This window comes from Capricornis sumatraensis, chromosome 13 (genome assembly GCF_032405125.1).
Source record: "Capricornis sumatraensis isolate serow.1 chromosome 13, serow.2, whole genome shotgun sequence".
Lineage (NCBI taxonomy): Eukaryota > Metazoa > Chordata > Mammalia > Artiodactyla > Bovidae > Capricornis > Capricornis sumatraensis.
Window position 1 is genome coordinate 84,533,683 of NC_091081.1, and position 20,157 is coordinate 84,553,839.

Sequence of the window (20,157 nt, forward strand, 5' to 3'; positions counted from 1 at the left end):
CACCAAAGTTACCCATCTGTTTCTCCTTTCTCCCTTCTTTCCGTGACAACAGAAAATGGAAGATTCCAAGCACCAAGATAGCAGAGTTTATATACATTAGAAGTGATTTCTTCTTGAAGGTCAGGCTGTCTTTAGGGTCACTGCTAACATTAATGTGCATGTGCTGAGATCAGGGGTTGACAGGCATTTCTGTAAAGGATCAGATAGTAAATGTCTGGCTTTGTGGACCATATGTTCCCTAGCAGGACTACTTCATTCTTCTCCGGTGCAGGAAAGCAACCATGATGAGTGAGTTTGGCTGTATTTCAATAAAACTTGACTTGGAAAACCACTCTGTGGACTAGATTGGTGCATGGACCCTAGCTTGCCAACCACCCACTTCAGTGCGGTTCACACACTGAACAGGTGTGTCCTGTTCCGAAAGAGGGGCTCACACGAGTGTAAGCAAGTCTCTCTCTACTTGCTTCAAATGAATGAGACGTTTTTTCAAATGGCATTATACAGAAGGATGTTTGTGTGTGTGTGTGTACATATGTACACACTGATTTAACATCCTTTTATTTTAAAATTTTTAGACACAGTCATATAAACAGAATATCAGCTCAAAGCAGTTCTAGCAAACTCAGTTCGAAAAATAACAATATAAGTGTTGTGTTATTAATACTGCCACTTCTATACCTGGCCTGGTCTCTCGGGATCACTGATAGTAGTTCAAGTGCGACTTCAGAAAACGGTAACTTCAAGTGAACTCGAGTCTCCTGCCAAGGTGTGAAGTTATAAAGGTGAAGATAAAACTTCATGGAGAAGCAAATTTTCCACGACCTTAACATTGAGTAATGTTAAATGGCTACCAGGTATCAGCAAGACGAGTTTTGTTGTAGAACCCAATTATCATGTTGACAAAAAGCCACTCAGTAGACAGCCTGTAACAAATGACCGAGGGTCTGATAGTCGTGCACGTGTGCTCAAGTCTGTGCTCAGTCTAGCAGTCGTGGCTGACTCTTTGCAATCCCTTGGATGATAGCCCGCCAGGCTCCTCTGTCCATGGGATTTTCCAGGCAAGAGTACTGGAGTGAGTAGCCATTTCCTCCTCCAGGGGATCTTCCCGACCCAGGTATCGAAACCACATCTACTGCATTAGCAGGTGCAACTGAATTAAAAAAAAACAACCCATATTTACCATCATTGCTTTTCATGCGTAAGTTTCTCTACAGGGAGAGAAGGTACTGATAATAGGACAAAAGGACTAGAAGGTCATCAGTACAAAAGATATTTGATAAAGCAATTGAGTCTTTTTGAACATATTCTATCATTTCGATATCATTTAGATATCATACCCCCTGGAGAATGGAAAGACTACCCACTCCAGTATTCTGGGCTGGAGAATTCCATGGACTACCGTCTAGTCCACGGGGTCCCAAAGAGTTGGACATGACTGAACTGACTGACTGACTGCGCACCCTCTGAAAAATGGATATGCCATGTGGTTCGGAGAGATTCTGATACTCTCGGAACGCTTCTGTCCACCAAGGTAGTAAAGGTCAGAGCAACCCAGAGACTTCTGCTTGCTGAGTATCACCCTCTTGCCTCTTCCCTTAAGGATGCTAATGGAGCCCATGTACTTTCCGTTTCAGAGTGAGTCTGAAACAGCATTCTCTTGGGTGTAATGTTCTCTTGATTTCTGGGAGAGCCATCCCTCTGTTCTAATCCTTGCTCCCCTCAGAGGAGAAAGAACACCACTCTTCTCTTAGGGGTCCTAAGATGACAGCTGGTGGCCTTGAGACAGCTCTGTACCCAGTGGGTAATTGCTTAGTCATGCCTTTCAATTAGGGCTTCACTGGGGCTCAGTGGCAAAGAATCCGGTTGCCAGTGCAGGAGATACAGAAAACATGGGTTTGAGCCCTGGGTCGGAAGATCCCCTGGAGGAGGAAATGGCACACCACACCAGTGTTCTTTCCTGGAGAAGTCCATGGACGAGGGCCTAGTGGGCTACAGTCCATGGGGTTGCAGAGAATTGAACATGGCAGAGTGAGTGAGCACAGACACACACCCCCGAGCGGCTTTCCACTTGCTAGACGCTATACTGCCTGATCTGTGAAGAATGAATAAAGCCAGTAAGATCTTTAGGTTGACTCAGCAGAATTGTGAATTTTTTTTTTCAAGAGAAAGAGTATGATAGTCAAGGACACAAGGGTACATGACTATATAGCAGTAGTCATGGTAGATTACAAATAACACAGTAACGTGCGTAAGTAACCAGACCTTTACAAACTCCTATTTTACTGTACAAGATAAACTGACTTTGACCTAAATGTAAAGGTCATAAAGAACCAAGCTGTTTTTGGGCTAACATTATCAGCAGTGTCTCAAAGTAAGAAAAACATCAGACAAAATAAAGAGACTTGAGCGTGTAAGTTGGAAATTGTTTGCCTGCAATTATTCCAACTACTTTTGTACTGTTCATTTCTACAACACATTAATCCCAAAAGAATTTTCAGTTTTTAAGGGAGAAGACTAATGTAAAAGATTGTTTCAAAGGAAGAAAAAAAAATGTTCCACAAGATTTTATATATAAATATATATATGAATATGATACAGATTTCTGCTTTCCTGTTTGTCATTAACATCTATTGATTTTTTAAAATAAGGAACAGTTCTGCACTGTTGTTTCTAAGCTTTTACATTAACAAACTGCTCAGAGCTCACAAATATGAATGAATCGGATACAAAAATTCTGGAAAATAATTTATGTTTAACAAGTATGCCTCCCTTTTCCTGTGGGTGTGTCCTACTCTTCAGGAAAAATGAGTTTGGGTATCACTTACTTATGTGATTTCTCAAAGTTGAATGTGATATTTCCTGGAGGTAACAGTGAAGGTAATTTGTATCTGATGATAAATAACCCAGTCATCAGAACAGCGGCAGCGGAGCCAGGGTAGAAATCCCCACCAGTCTCGCCTCCACCCCCAAGTTAAGGCATTACCAGGTGGGGTGGGGCTTGGAGTCCATGGGAAACTTTAACACTTTAAGGTACACAGTTTCTGGAAGGAGTGCTGTAATTGCCTACGGGGAGCGTAGGCATGGCTATTTGACATAAACTTCTGGAAATAACTCAGATTCTGAAAAAAGTCTTCGTTAATTTTCCCCAGCCCACGAGGGTCTTCACGTTGATCCAGGCCCTGATGTTCTGGCAGAAAGTGGACAAGGTGTGTACACGTAAGTCATCAGTCTTCATATCTGTAATGCATATATCTGCTCTGCATTGTGAGATGATTCTCCATCTTTCATCCTGAGATTATAAAGCCTTGGAAACCTGTCTTTGATCTTGACGTACCAGTTTCTACTTTCATGTTTTCTCTTGTCAAATGTCTTGAAAGGATCTGATGGCAAGCATCTTAGGGTTTGAAGGCCTACAGTCTCTGTGGCAACTACTCAACTACTGCTGTGGCTCAAAATCAGCTGCAGAAACCTGAAACAAATGGGTGGGGCTGTGTCCTTCCAAACCTTATTTATGGGCACTGGAAACTGAATTTTCTACATAGGCACACCTCGTTTTGTCATGCTTTGCTTTACTGCACTTCACTGATAACTGTGTGTGTGTGTTTTCCTACAAATCAAAGTTCTGCAACAGCCTTGCATTTTCAGGTTGATGGTTAGGATTTTTTGGCAATGAATTATTTTTCACTTAATATATGTACATTGTTTTTTAGATATAAGGTAATGGCACACTTACTAGATTACAGTATAGTGTGAACATAACTTTTATATGCACTGAGAAACTAACTAACTAAAATAAATCTGTGGGACTCACTTCACTGGGATATTTGCTCTTATTGAGGTGATCTGGAACCAAACCTGCAGTATCTCCAAAAGAGCCTGTGATTTTCAGGTATCACTGTGTTATTACTAAGTAAATAAAGAAACTTACAACCTCTTAAATATGTAAAATCTATTCTTAGCTCATGAGTCGGTCACAGTCACTTTTGGCCTGGCCTCTGGTCTACAAGAAGGTCATGAGAAAGTATACTTTCGACAGATGAAAAGATGATGATGAGGGTAAAAGGAAAAGGTGGTGATGATGCCGGCTATTTAGATTAATGACATAGCGGATACAGCTTGCCATTGTAAGGAAATGTCTCATGTTGCAGAGAGAGGCACACATTATTCCCAAGAGAACTAGGTCCTAGTTTCTAGTTTCTGATTTTAGTAAGATGTTGTGGGTAGACTTTGTACTTGAAACAGTTTGAGACCCAAGTGGGTTGAACCTCCTTTATCCCTGATAAAAGTTGATGAATATGAGGCTATTTCTGTGATAGACTCTCTCAAGCCCAGACCCATGATCTGGAACAGCGCTGCATAGAATGACATAGTACAGGCTTTAATCCAACAAGCATTTCCTGATTATAAGACTCTATTCTAAGCTAGGTAGATAGAAAATGTAGATGAATACAAAGCATAAGTCTTGCTCTCTAGGAAAGTATAGTTTGGTTGAAAAAGTCCAAGTTGACCACAAAATTTAAAAAAGTATTTGTGTATTATTATTTAGTTACAAAATTACATGGGACCAAAAATTGCTAATGCAAAAATTGAGAAAAGGGATTGCAATCTCTGACTGGTTGAAAGGTCAGTAAGGTTTTTCATTGGAAGGACTGATGCTGAAGCTGAAACTCCAATATTTTGGCCATCTGATTCGAAGAACTGACTCACTGGAAAAGACCCTGATGCTGGGCAAGACTGAAGGCAGGAGGAGACGGGGATGACAGAGGATGAGATGGCTGGATGGCATCACCGACTTGACGGACATGAGTTGGAGCAAACTCTGGCAGTTGGTGATGGACAGGGAGGCCTGGAGTGCTGCAGTCCACGGGGCTGCCAAGAGTTGGACATGACTGAGCGGCTGAACTGAACTGAACTGTGCTCAGTCATGTCTGACTCTTTGCAAGTCTGTGGACAATAGCCCACCTGGCTCCTCTGTCCATGGAACTTTTATAGTGTAATATAATTAAAATTGCATTTAAAAAAATTTGCTGTCCAGTATTCACATACCCTATAAATGGCAATAAAAAATAATGTGGAGCTCACTGGGACTGAACCACATTTTACATTTTTCTAAAGCAAAAGATGCCAAGAAAGAGAAAAGATCAGTTTTCATACCAATCCCAAAGAAAGGCAATGCCAAAGAATGGCAATGCCAAAGAATGTTCAAACTACTAGCATTTCAACATGCTAGCAAAGTAATGCTCAAAATCCATCAACTCCCTTTCATCTTCCTGCAGATTTACTTACTGTCTTCTCCCTGGACAGACCCCAGTTCTGGCACATACTGGGGATCTGTACAAGGCGTCTATGAATGGGAGAAGTGAAGGCAGGTCTCAAATGGTTCAGGAACCAGGGCCATCTAGCTGCACTGACTCAGATTATCCACAAGGTTTCAGTTTAGTTTATGAACTGACTTCACAAGATTTCAGCCCTATTTTCTTATCTCTTTCCTTCCCTTTTTACTCAACCAAGAAATATATTTGAGCATTTCTTGCATACAAACAAAATGAAACAAAATGCCAACCAGCTATGGAATGGATCTAATATTAAGGTCTGGACCTGTCCAATGGGTGCTTACAATACACTTGAGAAGACAGGTAGTGCGGAGAAAGGTGACCTTATAGGAAGCCCACCCACAGCTCAGCACGTGATCAACCAAATTAGTGATACAGACTCCAAGTGTGGCAGGCTACAAAGAGAAGGAGAGGACTGTTTTAATGTGCTTTAACTTTGTACTCAATTAGACACGCAGACTAGTTTTATACATATTAGGTCACATCAAGCAAAGCCAGATGAATTATCTTACACACTCCCCACTCACATCCACTCAACATAACTATCTCATGTTCTTCTCTCTGGAATTATTTATGGCATTGTTTCCTTGTGTTGGCCTGAGTCAGAATTGCCAGCTTAAGCTTAACACAGTTTATTTACTCATCTACCAAAGTAATATTTTATATGCCTCATGATCAGAGGACTATCAATATTTTATATTAATTGCAGAGAAAAGATATCAGAGGCGCTATTTAAATATTCTTCTGGTCTGTGAATGAAAGGCAATAAAAAAGTAGTGATTAATTATTAATAACTGATAGTATACTTTGTGCTGGGGACAGTGATAAATGTTTTCATGGACTCCATCTACTTTAATTCTCACTAGGAACACTGATAAGTCTCATTATGAAGAATGTTCCTAGGGCTAACTACAGAACTCTGGGGGGTTAATCTGGAACTGACATTATGGAATATGCCTTGTGGTTAAATTAGAAATAGGGGGTCGAGACTGAAGAACGTTTTTATTGCGAGAAGAGTTTAGATGTAGACTAATTACCTACTCAGCAAAGATGAAGAAGAAAAAGAGAGAGAGAGACAGTAAAGGTACAGGAAAGAACAAGACAGACAGACCCGCTGACTGTATGGAAACCACTGCTTGTGTTTGTACGTGGTCGGAGAGAAAGAAGCTTTTCCCTAGAGAGAGCTCCACCCTCTGCTGAGGGGCCCAGGAACAGGCTCTGGACGTTGTCCGCCGGGCAGCACTCACACGGCCTTCTTTGTGATTCCGTACCACCTTCTGACAGTGCTCTCAAGGCTGGGGACAGGCCCTGGAGGGCTGTCCACACAGCCTCGGGTTTCACCAAGTTTACAGTGTACCTGGCATACATTACTTTTAATCATGCCAACAACCCTGTAAGGTTGGACATTTCTGTCCAGGAAATGGAGTAAGATACTACAGCCATTCCCAGGGAAGCTATGGGCTCTCACTCACCAGTGCTCAGAGGCTGGTGAGGGACAGAGCATGACTGGCCTTTGGGTCTGGTTGACAGCGAGTGTCCTGTGCAGCCTCCCTCGTGTAACTCCCTCCTGGAGTGGGAAGGAGGAGGCCAAAGGAGCGGGAAGAGAGGAGGGTTTCTGTCCCTACCCTAAATGCCAAAGGGCAGTCTCTCTTGAGATATTCTACTGAAAAAAACAAATTGAAAATCAAAACTCAGATGGGAGAACATTTCCAGATAAGGGGACCATCTCTTAGCTCTGTTATTAAAGCAGAAAGATAGAAAAGTTATCTTTAAAAAACAAAAAAATCAGACAAGCAGCAACATACTGTGATTTTAGAAAATGAGCAGGACTAGCTAGGAAAATTCCATCAGAATCTGTGAATGGCTTGTGGCTTGATGGTAAAGAATCCACCTGCAATGCAGGAGACCTGGGTTTTGATTCCTGGGTCAGGAAGATCCCCTGGAAAAGGGAATGATTACTGACTCGAATATTCTTGCCTGGAAAATTCCATGGGCAGAGGAGCCTGGCGGGCTACAGGCCATAGTGTCACAAAGAGTTGGACATGACTGAGCGACTTCACTTTCTTTCTTTCTATAGTTCCTTTTGGAGAAGGAAATGGCAACCCGCTCCAGTGTTCTTGCCTGGAGAATCCTGTGGACGGAGGGGCCTGGTGGGCTACAGTCTATGGGGTTTCAGGGAGTTGGACATCACTAAGCAACTAACACACACATACACAGACTTCCTCAAACATCAGCTGCTCCCCTGCTCGGCTCTGTGTGGACCCTGACCAGCTGCACACGGTGAATCCTACCACTTGGCCTCACGTGCTGGCCTTTCTCGTTCATGCTGCCCCAGAGATGCTCCAGTACTCCTGATGGATCATCAGTGGTCCCTTGCACGGAGCTATCAGATGCCCTTGGCATTGGCCAGGCCAGGCATTGGTATCCCCAGCTCCCCTTCTTTGTCCCCGAGTCCTGACCCTTGGGCTGGCAATCTGGGCCCATGGGCCGACATGACGTACCACCCAGCACAGAGCCCTCCAGCCAGGCTTGGCTTTCTGGGGAGCCCAGACCTTGACACCCCCTCCTAGACTCCCAGATCCTTGGAGAGAGGTACCGTATTTCCATTTTTCATCTCTCTTCAGGTCACAAATAGAGTTATTCTCCTGAGGGTTAACAAGAAGCTATCACAATTTTTTTGGTTAAATAGTGAACTGATGGCCATAAGAAATGCAGCAATTGCTTTTAAAAAGGCCCAGATACGAGCTAGGTCGCTGCTGGTTATCAGGTAGGAAACGGGCTGGGAGCAATGCAGCCATGGGAGAAGGGTGGGATTCAGAAAGGCTGATCAATAAATGAATCTGCTGAAAGTCCAGAATCAAATAAAACCAAGTTCTCAATGAATCCGGGCGGACTACCCAAAAGCCCCACCCCAAACTCCAATCGCCTTGTGTTTGTCTCTTTTTTCCAAGCACCTCGTCAATCTTGGCGGTTTTCATGTCTGGAAACTTTCCCAGACTTGCTGTTTGATACCCTTCTCTGTAGAAACTACTGTCTCCTCTACCCAGAAATTCACTTCTTATTGGGAACAGGCTGAATCCCAAATCAGACGTCACAGGGCCCTAAGCTGCAGCATGGACTGGGTCGAGGCTATGGTAGCCTGAAATGCACACAGCCATGAGAGAGGGCAAAAGACACAGAGAACAAATCTTTCAGACCCAATTTCACTGGATAAGATCATAAACGCAATGCTAGCTGTATTTAAGAAATTCTGAGGAATAAAAAGGCAAATCTTAATTAGTAGCTGCCTTACACCAAGCAGGAGTCACATGGATAGTCTCAGAGAAAATGGAAATCCTCTTTTTAGAAAGAAAATAATTATTTCATATTCCAAACTGTAAAAATCAAAGCAAAGCCAACCAACCAACAAAAACACTAGTCTGCAGGCTGACATGTTTGATTACAGAAGTGATGTCACTGCAGTAAATAAAATGACACTTGTCAGAGAAGGCCTTGCATTGCTTGAAACCTTCCTCTAATTTCCTCTTTGTCTACTATTAGCTTATCCCTCTGCCTGCCAATGCAGGAGATACAAGAGACAAAGCCTCGATCCCTGGGTCAGGAAGATCCTGTGGAGGAAGAAATGGCAACCTACTCCAATAGTCCTGCCTGGAAAATTCCATGGGCAGAGAAGCCTGGGAGGCTGCCATCCATGGGGTTGCAAAGAGCCGGACACAGCGGAGCACGGGCTCGAAACACTCCTTTTCTCTAAGGTTCTAACATTCCCTAAAGGCTTGTGGTTATTTCATCCTTCTAAAGGAGACATGTGGGATGTTTTTACGGACTCTTTTTCTCTTTTCCTGGACTATTTTTCTTTATAAATACATTGGATACATTGCCAAATGGATAACTACCTAAACAGGACTAGGATCTCTGCTTGATGCATTGAGCAATAATCATGGTCCTTCTCAAAAAACAGCCCCTAGTGAAACGGGATGGGACAAGAGGCTAGCGTTTAGCAGGCCTTGCACTATTTCACGTGGGGCCCTAATGACTCGGGGACATGGTATTATCATCGCCATTGACCACACTTCTCTGAGGAAACTGGCCCACAATTATACAATTAGTAAGTGGAGGCAATGAAATATAAAGATTGTCTGATGTCAAAGCTTACGTTCTGTGATGGCCTCCAGGTTTTTCCCACGTGGGGACATCTGGACTCAGGTAGGACATTTCCAAGTGGTCACTGAGTCTAATTAATTAACCAGTGATTTTCTGCCTTCATCCAACAGCTGTACAACCTGAGACTCATAATCAATCACACTTGGGGAAAGACTGCCAGAGAGGCAGAGAAGCTAAAAGGTACTTAAATACATCTGTCTTACAGTACTGCTTTTATTTCTTTAAAGGCTGCCAAATGAACTATTAATAAAATCTGTTTAAGATTCTTGCCCTCTTTTAAGTCATACTGAGTATTAGTCTTCTGAGTACTTAACAATATAACAATATATTGTTTACTATTGATCAAATATCTATTATCATCCTTGACTTTGAGATTACTGAGTTCCTATTTTTTTGCATTTAAGGTTGTCAATAACTGTCCCTTGTTTTTGCTTTTCATATCAAAAATGCATAGCGTCTAGTACAGCTATCTCAGTTCAGTCGCTCAGTCGTGTCCGACTCCTCGCAACCCCATGGACTGTAGCATGCCAGGCCTCCCTGCCCATCGCCAATTCCTGGAGTTTACTGAAACTCATCTCCATTGAGTCAGTGATACCATCCAACCATCTCATCCTCTGTCATCCCCTTCTCCTCCTGCCTTCAATCTTTCCCAGCATCAGGGTCTTTTCCAGTGGGTCAGCTCTTCGCATCAGGTGACCAAAGTATTCGAGTTTCAGCTGCAACATCAGTCCTTCCAATGAACACTCAGGAGTGATCTCCTTTTTAGCTATAGTCAACGTCTGATCATTGTGAACACATTCAGGATTTTGAAAACATTTTTAACATTTATTTTCAATAATTATCAATTTTCTACCTCATATAAGAGTTGGGTTTTCAGAAAGTCTAATATCTGTGAACTGTTTCAAGTTTTATAAGATAATTGATCACATCAAACACTGATAAAGATCCCTCCTTCCTTAAAAAAAAAAAACACCTCTGGAAATGATTGAAATCTTTCATATTCAGGCAAGATTTCAATAATTTATTAAAATTCAATTATTCTCAAAATATTTTCATTGTGATTTTTCAAAGTATTTATGTTTTATATCGACTACCAAGAAATTCTCATTTCAAATCCAAAGGCCGCATTCTACAAGATCAGGTCATTTTTATAATAGTATGTATTGACCGTGACGAAGGATGCAAATAGCTCAGGGTCTGAATTCTCATGTGGATCCAAATGTTCTCCTTGGCACAGAAATGCTCTCTCAAACCATCTAACTTTTCTGAGCCTTCATTTCCAGTTTAAGTGTACACAGCAGTACAACTGGGGCAGAAGGAAATTGTGAGACCACCAAAATCCCACTGGTGCCCACGTTCTGGCCCACAGCTGCTGTCTTCCCTCCAGGAGGGCAGGCTTCATGCTCCTGTTACCTGGCCCCTGCTCCAGATCACCTTGGTTCTGAAACACCCTCACCACAGCCCCCTGACTTGCTATGAAACAACCCTGAGAATTTCACCGTTTATTGGCCAAAATGATGGATACTGCAAGCAGAATTGAAGGCTGATGAAAACAAGAAAGCATTTAGCACTTCAATGAGCTTTAACTCAAGGGGACTGAAGCGACAATTTGAAGCTTCCTGGTAGGCTGGTAGAAATGGCATTTGAGGAAGATACATTTTTGTTATTGTTGTTCAGTTGCTCAGTTGTATCCAAATCTTTGTGACTGCATGGGCTACAGTATGCCAGGCTTCCCTGTCCTTTACCATCTCCCGGAGTTTGCTCAAATTCATGTTCATTGAGTCAGTGATGTCATCCAACTCATCTTCTGTTGCCCCCTTCCCTTCCACCCTTCAATCTTTCCCAGCATCAGGATATTTTCCAGTGAGCTGGCTCTTTGCATTAGGTAGCCAAAGTATTAGAGCTTCAGCATCAGTCCTTCCAATGAATAGTCAAGGCTGATTTCCTTTAGGATGGACTGCTCTGATTTCTTTGCTGTCCAAAGGACTCTCAAGAGTCTTCTCCAGCACAAAAGCTTGAAAGCGAGGTCTTCTATTGTTTTTCAAATAGCCTCAGGTAGACAGTTACATATGTCCCGCATAGGTAGGAATGGTTCTTAATGAGAGAGTAGGTGAAAAAGTTCATTTTATACCAAAATGATACAGCTGAATCAATCCAGTGGCATGCACTTTGAGGTGTTTTCTAGAAGAAGTTCTCTAGTAATAAGAGGTCAAACATTTACTCTCTGTTGTCTGGCCTCTGGGTCAAAGAGCTAAAATATCCTCCAAACCACTGGCCAGAGGAAGTTAGGGAACAAATGACTCAGAGTAGGGAAATGCTTTTCAAGGGTCTTTTCAAATGAGTTAGCTCTTCGCATCAGGTGGCCAAAATATTGGAGTTTCAGCTTCAACATGAGTCTTACCAATGAACACCCAGGGCTGATCTTCAGAATGGACTGGTTGGATCTCCTTGCAGTCCAAGGGACTCTCAAGAGTCTTCTCCAACACCACAGTTCAAAAGCATCAGTTCTTTGGTGCTCAGCTTTATTTATAATGCAACTCTCACATCCATACATGACTACTGGAAAAACCAAAGCTTTGACTATCCTCACTGAAACTTGAAACTGTCTCTTTTTCAACCTGGAAATGTGCTTAGGTAGATTTCTATAACAAACTCCAGACCTAACTGAATACGTATCAATGTAGCTTTTCTCCAGATTCATATTTTTCAAAGCTTCCTAAATGATTCTTCACTAAACCAAGTTAGAAACTGACTGCTCATCTAATGGGCTATCTCATGATGGACCAACAAATGTCCTCATCACGACATGGGAGTCAGATACAAGTTGAAGGATTGAGAATGTCGAGGCCAGACTGTTACCTTGCCAGGAAGACAAGAAAGTGAGAGACAAGCCAACTAGAAGTACCCCGGCCAGAAGCACTTTGCATGATTGCTCCAGACCTGTGTGCACTTGCAGAGTGCCCGAGTTTAAGAGCGAGGACAACATGGTTACTTTCTTAAAGCTGTACTCCTGGTACTCTGAATATACACTTTGAAAATGATCATTTAGAACTTTTTCCATTTTCAACCTTCTTCACGACCAAGATAATCAGGATGGTGTGATCACTCACCTAGAGCCCAGACATCCTGGAATGTGAAGTCAAGTGGGCCTTAGGAAGCATCACTAGGAACAAAGCTAGTGGAGGTGATGGAATTCCAGTAAATTAAAGTAAATAAAAATCACCCTCAGGCTTCTCAGGTCTGAATCACTAACGGAGAGGACGGAGCCACAGGAGCCAAGTATGTTTTAGCTGTTTTCTTTCATTTCTGTGTTAAAGTGAAATTATGTGAAGAATGATGAATAAGGTTGAATAAAAGAATAACTGTGGGTAGGTATTCCTACGTCCTAGACCTTGCCTTGTATATCTACCTATCCATAAATAGACCCTTTGAGAGAAGAATATACAATTAAAATTTAACATTTATCCAAAAGATTTAACACATTTTAGGTTAAGAAAAATCAAGAAAATAAAAATAAAATAGTTTCTAAACTTTCATTTAATCACATGCTTTAGACACTTAACATCTGAAACACAACACTGAAGACCACTAACCAACATACACCCGGGATGGAGTAACTAGAAAATACTGACAGAAGAGGCAGAGAATGATAAAATCATTTGCTTTCTGTTTCTCTTGAAAATTCCATCTGTGGAGGAGGCAGGAAAGTGACATTAAATATAACACTGAACTACCTGGTAACCTAGTTTACTTTATAATTTCTGCAGATTTCCTTCCAGGCTATACATTTCACAAGGGTACTGCTTACCACCTAACATCTCGTACAGCTTCATGAAACACATTATGATCATAGAAAATAATCACATTCTGAGGTGTGTTGGTATGTTTCTAGTGTAGTGATTTTTGTGAAGATGTGTCTTTTCAACTAATTCCACCAGTTAAGTATCCCTATCAGTTTATATGGCAGGAAAATGAAATTTGAAGACCTATGACAGTGCACAGCAGACCACAGCTATGAGCTGAATTTAATTTTGCAGCTTAGTTTCATTTTAAAATTCTACTGTGACATATTTAGCTAGAGGAAGATATCAAATCCAGCTCTTGTGTATTTAATTATAATTCAACTCAATGTGGCATTACTTCATGTGACCTTAAAATGCTGGATATGCAGCTTCTGATGTAGGGCTATATTTTAACTGTAAGGATTCAATCTGAATGGCTATTATTTTTTCAGGTAATTTATTTTTTGCTGTCCTGGTTTCTATAATTCCTGATTTCATTGAAACAGCAAATCTACTCCCAAAAGAATAACTATTTAGCCCATAATGTTATACACTGAAATTGGATCCTACACGGTTTCTGAATCTGTAGTAGTCAAAAGAATCTAGACGGATGGTTATCCATGTGTTTATGTTAGAATATTGTCTAAGCAAAAGAATCACTATTAGTCACCAGGCAGGTGGACACGGGTGCCCTCATTCAGGCAGCTGGTCCCTCAGGTGTGCAGAGAGCTCAGTTTCCTGATGGGAGAACAGGGCTCCCGCCCAAAGAGGGCAGGCAGTGTGATGCCTCCATCAGCGCAAATCTGGTTTCGTCCTAATGACTGCAGTGTATAATTCTGATTTACACTTGAAGGATAGAGCGAAATGTGTTCTCTAGGTTTAACGGAATGAATCCTCCCACAGCAAATGCTTTCCAACGCTTCCTGCACAGAAGCTGCGAAACCTAAACAGCACTAATAACGCAAGCATGGCTGAACAGCGAGGAAATAAGAGTGCCATTACCTTATCTGGCATGTTCCATTCTTGAACTACATTATGAGGTCAAAATAATAAGAGTCGACATTTTCCACTTGAAATGGTAAATAAAATGCTGATTATCTGAAATACCGATTCATATTTACCGCCATCAGTGATAAATCTTTCTCTAAAGGGATAAAGTACCTGGTGACTTTGGATAATAATTGGATGAAGGCACTGTTATTAGGAAAATTTTTAAAAGCTAAGCTTTCAGAACATGAAAATAAACTTCAACAAAATTTTTTTAGTATTCAGGTATGTATTGCATGATCTAAAAGCTTTGCACGTTAAGAGAACATTTTTCATATGGCAACAAAAGTGGCTAGAAGGAGGACCTCCCTGGTGAGGTGCTGGGTAAGAATCTGCCTGCCAATGCAGGGGACATGGGTTGGATCGCTGGTTCGGGAAGATCCCACTTTCCTCGGAGCAACTGAGCCTGTGCGACACAACCACTGAGCCCCCCTCTACAGCCCGAGGGCTGTAACTACTGAGCCTCCAGGCCGCAACGACTGCAGCACGCGCACCCTACAGCCTGCGCTCTGCAACGAGAGCAGACACGGCAACAAGAAGGGCCCTGCCACAGCCAGAGTAGCCACGACAATGACAAGGCCCCTACCGCAACCAAGAGTACCTGCGGCAATGACAAGGCCCCTGCCACAACCAAGAGCAGCCACGGCAACGACAAGGCCTCTGCCGCAACCAAGAGCAGCCATGGCAACGAGAAGGCCCCTGCCACAGCCAGAGTAGCCACGGCAACGACAAGGCCCCTACGACAACCAAGAGTAGCCATGGCAACGAGAAGGCCCCTGCCGCAACCAAGAGCAGCCATGGCAACGAGAAGGCCCCTGCCACAGCCAGAGTAGCCACGGCAACGACAAGGCCCCTACGACAACCAAGAGTAGCCATGGCAACAAGAAGGCCCCTGCCGCAACTGAGAGCAGCCCCGCTCGAGCAGTCGGAAAACACCCATGCAAGAGCAACGAAGACACAGCACAGCCAGAAATAAGTAATAACTAAGTGAGTAAAGTTACTTTTAAAAAGTGGTTGAAATCATACACAGAGAATGATATGGCAATAGACTGGTACACATTTGTTAAAAATTGATTATTGAAAGATGCATAGAAATTATTACTGAAGACGTGAGGAAGCACGTATCAGAATGCACACAGTAATGATTAGCTGTAATGTTCGATACACGTTTCTCCCATGTGCCAACTTAGCAGTGCTTTTTTTTCTGTTCTCTTCCAATAATGAAGATGATAAAACATATTTTTATGAAGCCAATGAGTAAAGTTTTATAGTCTCAATATAAACAGTTTCTCGAATTAGAAAATATTATTTGATGGTTATGTGGGATGACTTAACCACTAATGGGGTGGCTATCTTGATTAGATTAAAAAAAAAAAGACTCAAGCAGAATGGTTAGCGAATGAGAAACCTTACCCATCATTTATGGGTAAGGTGTTGAGCAAAGAAGTTGAAGCCAGAGGTAAAAAGCACTGAAGGTGCCACTGATGTACTTCTTCCTATGAAAACAAGACTCCTCTGATGTGGCAGACTTTCCACAACACTTTAGTTGAATATGGAGTGGTCATGAAACTTGCAACAGAGTTTCACTGTTTAACTCATAGCGCAAACTTTAGAAGTACTGTGGAACTTAAGTGGTTTCTCATTTTGCTTCTAATAAATTTGTAAGTCTTTTCTAGACCTTCAGATGGTATAGGAGATGCACTGAACGATTTCAGGGGAGTGCCATCCACATGAATTACAATTTGTAGATTTATATTTCTTTACTCCCCCTCAAATTTCGAATTGGAGTCTTGAGCAAAGTCTTGAGAAAGGGGAATTTAAATACATACATATATGTATATATAGGCAAAAATGCCACACAGGATAGTGGCCAGCTTGACTTTCGCTGTATCCCACGGCTACCAGAGAAAAAAACAATCTAGTAGATATTTTAGAAAAAAATAAAGTTCTCTATTTTATTAGGGTGATGCAATTTTTTACCAGGCACAAAAATATCTCACCCCCCCTTTTTTTTTTTTAAGCAGCGTGGGTTTTATAGAGAAAATTTTGAAAACAGAGGTTTGGAAGTGTTTTCATTTCTTTATTACTTTCTTAAAAAAAATGGTATCATAAATAAAGTCATATCTGCACACTTAAACTTAGTTGGAATTAAAATCCATTCTGTTTAAAAAGTATTCACATGAGGCGTTTCAGTGAGTTTTGAACCTATTTAGTTAAAAATGTAATAATGACCCACCTTCTAGAGTTGCTTGATATCAATGAAGAAATGTACTACTCACATTTCAAGAAAAAAATCTTTGTCTATTGTCTTTGTTTAATTCAAACATTAAAACTGTGACTCCATGGGCAGCCTGGTGGCTCAGACAGTAAAAAAAATCTGCCTGCAATGCAAGCGACCCAGGTTTGATCCCTGGGTCAGAAAGATCCCCTGAAGAAGGAAATGGCAACCCACTCCGGTATTCTTGCCAAGAGAATCCCATGGACAGAGAAGCCTGGTGGATTACAATCCATGAGGTCACAAAGAATTGGACACGACTGAGCAACTAACACTTTCATTTTTGTGACCACAACATGTACGTTAAAACATTCACCCAATCTGACCTCAAATCTCTTTTTCTCCTCAAATGGTTGAATCCTCTGTCCTTCTCTTCAAGGTCACATGACAGAGCAAAGGTTTTCAATCCCTAGTAGTTGTTGTGGCCCCAAAAGAATCAACTGTATTAGCCTATCTAAAGGGAAAGCATGGGTACCTGTATTTACAGTTTCTTCCCAGTTGATTCTGAAGCACAGAGAGCATCTGGCTTAGTCTTGTCACTACCAATAACTGGACATCATCTCCAGAATCCCCAAGCATGCTCTGATCACCATCTACTACTCTCAGATCAATCTGTTTAGTAATCTCACTTGAATAATTCTTCAGCCTCTTCAGATCCTTCAATCCACTGACCCTATCAACTTTCCATTTTTCATGACTCTTCATGTTTGTGTTACCTCCTTATCCAATTTAGATTTCAAGCTTCCTCAATCCATTTGCTGAATTTTTCTTCTTCATAGCTTACGGGCAAACTCCCTAAAGGGGATGACTGTAGTTCACATCGGACTCTGTGATTGCCTCTGAAGTTAATCTCGGGCAGACAAAAATTCACATTCTTACCCACTGTTCTGAATTTAAACATAGTTGCCAAAACCATGGAAGACAGGCAAGGGAAAAAAATAAAGACACAGAGATATGGAAATCTTTTTAAAAATATATTACTAGATAAAAAGAAATCCAACACAACAATGACGAAGTCAGAGATTTAGAGAAGCATGATATTTAAATGTCCCAGAAGAGAGTTTCAGAATGGAAGGATGGACAAAATGATCAAATTCTGGAAAAAACAGAGAGAGAGAAATGGAGACCTACGTTTACATAAAACTCTGCACATTGAATTCTTACAGGAGTTCTAGTCACAACTGCCAGAAATTGGAGACACCTAAGTGCCCTTCAAGGAGTAAATGCTCACACAGTGGGGTTTGTATACAATGAGCCCTACTGAGTGCTGGCAGGGACCAGCTATGCAAACACACAAGGACGTGGGTGAATCTCAAAGGCATCATGCTGAATACAGGAAGCGAGTCTTGACAGTTCCCTCCTATACTCTTCTCCTTCTGCAGCAACGTCAAAAAGGCAGCGGCAGGAATGGACAGCAGACCCACAGCGCCGGTGCCGGGAGAGAGGAGCCCAGCAGGGGCTGATTATGAACGGAGAGTGCCAGGAATGTGAGGTGAGGAAGCTTTCTGAATCCTGGTTAGGGCGGTAGGCCCACTAATTTACCCATGGGTTAGATTCAACTGCATGTCAAAAAAAAAAACAAAAACGTCAAACTGTAAGACCATTAAAAAAAAATCGTGCTGAGAAAATGCAGTCATTAAGGGTAAGACTTCATTATTCAGAACTTTAAGGAAATAGTGCAAAAGGTTTACGAGAATCTAGGGCTGATGAAATATAACTTCCAATTATCTGTAATGTCTTTAAAAATCTTTTTAAAGGATTTATATTTTATTTGCAAAGAAGGATAAAAAATGTAGTAAATATTTTAAACCAAAAAAAAAAAAATACACGTAATAAGTCAGGGTATATTCCAAGTGACATGTATCTGGAGAGCAGCTGGGGTCCTGGGGCCCCTCAATCCTCGGGCCTGTGGGTCAGAGCAGCTCTTATTCCTGCTCTCCAGACCCCACTTCTATTATCCTGCCATCTCCCCCACGTGACTCACGAGCAGTGAAATGATTCATACATTCGAGCCTTATGAAAGTCAGTTCTTATTTCACAGTATTCTGAGACACTTCTTATCTTCCTTCCTATCTTTTTCAAAAGGCTTTCTTTCCTCCTAAGAAGCTATTTCTCAAAACCAGATTTATTCCTGAAAGAATCCCTCTTCTCATTACCGATCTCATCTTAGCTGGCAAACTTCCGTTCTTTCCTTTGGTATGAAGGAGAGCTGAATCCGTCTCAGACAATATTCTGGACATGGCAGCCTGGGGTCTTGGCATCCCATGGCATTTACCCTTGGTAAATGGTATACAGCTTCCAAACATCTCAGGCTTTGGGGTTCACTAACTGAGATGATGGTCAAGCATTTAGAACATTTAGGAGAAAAAAAAAATCTTAAAATGTTTGGGAACTGGATCAATTTTTTTAAAGACAAAGAATATATAATTTAATTCAAAGTAGAATTTGGCAAAGAAGGATTTTGAGTAAGTAAGGTTATATGTATAAAGAGACCCTGGACTTTCTGTTTTCAACTGGAATATTTGAAATAAACGGTTTCTGGCATTCTACCATGAAGAATATAATCTGTCCTTGGAGCAGATTCCTGGATTTGTTTTGGCTTTCTTTTTCTGCAAAGACCACTACAGAGGGTGCTTTTAAGTTATAGTGATTAAGGCAAGTCCCTATATTTTGCTTTTTCAAATGCCCCAAATGGAGGCAAAGTCACAAATAAATACATTTCAGACTGAACTAGTTCTACTCACAATAGTGACTCTAAGAAATAAACAGTAAAATTTTCAGTTCCTTATAACAGTATAAACGGATTTGTCTTATTTCTCTACCTGTCCCATACAAGTGTTCTGGTAACCTGATTGGCTTTCCTTCCCCAGATGGTTCCGAGACCCAGTTTCCTTGGATCTTAGGACTTCACCAACCCCTGGGTTTTCAGTTCTCTCCTCCCAGCCAACAGAAGGAAAAGACAGAGAGGAGAAGTCATACTTCCTGCTGCGCTGGCCAAGAAGGGACTTGGAACATGTCTACTCACACTGCATGGACTTCACCCTGAATTTGCCCCCTGTTTCTATCTAGATGTGGGGGCCTAGGGAGTGTAGCCTCTGGCTCACAAATAAGTAACCATATGGCTGCACCACAAATGTTCTTTTAGAGGTTGGCACCATTGTGCAGTGCACCCCTTGGACATCTGTACAGGGCGACCCTGTGTTGTATCCAGTCTTTAGAAGTTAGCTTTCTTTCTACAAAAGCTGGTATTTATTACCAAAGGGAAAAAATGGGTTAATCCCAAGTGAGTTGCACCTCAGAGGAGAGGAGAGAGAAATTCTTCTCCCTCTGGGACCAGGGAAGCACAGGGGCCTAGACTCTGGGATGGCGAGACATTTTAGAGATACATTGAGACGGGGTAGATAGGCCTTCCACACCTGGAGGCCAGCATGAGCTAGGCAAGGATTCTGAGATCAGGCGAGACCTGGCAGTTACAAGCAGCTTCTAGAGGGAGGTGTTGGTCGCTTAGTCGTGTCTGACTCTGGGATTCCATGAACTGTAGCCAGCAGGCTCCTCTGTT

General features: G+C 41.8%; 1 protein-coding gene across 1 annotated transcript in view; it reads right to left on the reverse strand.

Moving 5' to 3' along the window:
* The window catches only part of PRKN (parkin RBR E3 ubiquitin protein ligase), a 1,204,761-nt gene that overhangs the window by 494,004 nt on the left and 690,600 nt on the right, over positions 1 to 20,157 (reverse strand). The window lies entirely within an intron of this gene.